The following is a 2,500-nucleotide window of genomic DNA, read 5'->3' as shown; positions in this document are numbered from 1 at the left end:
CCCGGGGGGTTCCAGGGTGCTGAGATGGCTGACGTTTTGCTCCGCTCTCGACGGTCACCGCGCAACGCAAGAACAGGCCAAAAACTGGCCAAAACGGCCCAAAAACGGGCCAAAACTGGCCATTTTTGGCTGCGCGAGCGAGCGGCAAGCGGCGGACAGCGAGCGAAGCGAGAGGCAGCACCGTCCCTGCTATACGAAAGCCCCATCCAGCCCTGTGCCACCCGGGGGGTTCCAGGGTGCTGAGATGGCTGACATTTTGCTCCGCTCACGACGGTCGCCGCGGCACACAAGAACAGCCCAAAAACAGGCCAAAACAGCCCAAAAACGGGCCAAAACTGGCCATTTTTGGCTGCGCGAGCGAGCAGCGAGCGGCGGACAGCGAGCGAAGCGAGAGGCAGCACCGTCCCTGCTATACGAAAGCCCCATCCAGCCCTGTGCCACCCGGGGGGTTCCAGGGTGCTGAGATGGCTGACGTTTTGCTCCGCTCACGACGGTCGCCGCGGCACGCAAGAACAGGCCAAAAACTGGCCAAAACAGCCCAAAAACGGGCCAAAACTGGCCATTTTTTGCTGCGCGAGCGAGCGGAGAGCGGCGAACAGCGAGCGAAGCGCGAGGCAGCACCGTCCCTGCTATACGAAAGCCCCATCCAGCCCTGTGCCACCCGGGGGGTTCCAGGGTGCTGAGATGGCTGACATTTTGCTCCGCTCACGACGGTCACCGCGCCACACAAGAACAGCCCAAAAACAGGCCAAAACAGCCCAAAAACGGGCCAAAACTGGCCATTTTTGGCTGCGCGAGCGAGCGGCGAGCGGCGAACAGCGAGCGAAGCGAGAGGCAGCACCGTCCCTGCTATACGAAAGCCCCATCCAGCCCTGTGCCACCCGGGGGGTTCCAGGGTGCTGAGATGGCTGACGTTTTGCTCCGCTCACGACGGTCACCGCACCACGCAAGAACAGGCCAAAAACTGGCCAAAACAGCCCAAAAACGGGCCAAAACTGGCCATTTTTGGCTGCGCGAGCGAGCGGCGAGCGGCGAACAGCGAGCGAAGCGAGAGGCAGCACCGTCCCTGCTATACGAAAGCCCCATCCAGCCCTGTGCCACCCGGGGGGTTCCAGGGTGCTGAGATGGCTGACGTTTTGCTCCGCTCTCGACGGTCACCGCGCAATGCAAGAACAGGCCAAAAACTGGCCAAAACGGCCCAAAAACGGGCCAAAACTGGCCATTTTTGGCTGCGCGAGCGGCGAGCGGCGGACAGCGAGCGAAGCGAGAGGCAGCACCGTCCCTGCTATACGAAAGCCCCATCCAGCCCTGTGCCACCCGGGGGGTTCCAGGGTGCTGAGATGGCTGACGTTTTGCTCCGCTCTCGACGGTCACCGCGCAATGCAAGAACAGGCCAAAAACTGGCCAAAACGGCCCAAAAACGGGCCAAAACTGGCCATTTTTGGCTGCGCGAGCGAGCGGCGAGCGGCGGACAGCGAGCGAAGCGAGAGGCAGCACCGTCCCTGCTATACGAAAGCCCCATCCAGCCCTGTGCCACCCGGGGGGTTCCAGGGTGCTGAGATGGCTGACGTTTTGCTCCGCTCTCGACGGTCACCGCGCAATGCAAGAACAGGCCAAAAACTGGCCAAAACGGCCCAAAAACGGGCCAAAACTGGCCATTTTTGGCTGCACGAGCGAGCGGCGAGCGGCGGACAGCGAGCGAAGCGAGAGGCAGCACCGTCCCTGCTATACGAAAGCCCCATCCAGCCCTGTGCCACCCGGGGGGTTCCAGGGTGCTGAGATGGCTGACGTTTTGCTCCGCTCTCGACGGTCACCGCGCAATGCAAGAACAGGCCAAAAACTGGCCAAAACGGCCCAAAAACGGGCCAAAACTGGCCATTTTTGGCTGCACGAGCGAGCGGCGAGCGGCGGACAGCGAGCGAAGCGAGAGGCAGCACCGTCCCTGCTATACGAAAGCCCCATCCAGCCCTGTGCCACCCGGGGGGTTCCAGGGTGCTGAGATGGCTGACGTTTTGCTCCGCTCTCGACGGTCACCGCGCAATGCAAGAACAGGCCAAAAACTGGCCAAAACGGCCCAAAAACGGGCCAAAACTGGCCATTTTTGGCTGCACGAGCGAGCGGCGAGCGGCGGACAGCGAGCGAAGCGAGAGGCAGCACCGTCCCTGCTATACGAAAGCCCCATCCAGCCCTGTGCCACCCGGGGGGTTCCAGGGTGCTGAGATGGCTGACGTTTTGCTCCGCTCTCGACGGTCACCGCGCAATGCAAGAACAGGCCAAAAACTGGCCAAAACGGCCCAAAAACGGGCCAAAACTGGCCATTTTTGGCTGCACGAGCGAGCGGCGAGCGGCGGACAGCGAGCGAAGCGAGAGGCAGCACCGTCCCTGCTATACGAAAGCCCCATCCAGCCCTGTGCCACCCGGGGGGTTCCAGGGTGCTGAGATGGCTGACGTTTTGCTCCGCTCTCGACGGTCACCGCGCAATGCAAGAACAGGCCAAAAA

Source organism: Musa acuminata, unplaced genomic scaffold (genome assembly GCF_036884655.1).
Source record: "Musa acuminata AAA Group cultivar baxijiao unplaced genomic scaffold, Cavendish_Baxijiao_AAA HiC_scaffold_765, whole genome shotgun sequence".
NCBI classification, from domain to species: domain Eukaryota; kingdom Viridiplantae; phylum Streptophyta; class Magnoliopsida; order Zingiberales; family Musaceae; genus Musa; species Musa acuminata.
The sequence above is the reverse complement of the archived record's forward strand: the minus strand, read 5'-3'. Positions refer to the sequence as shown.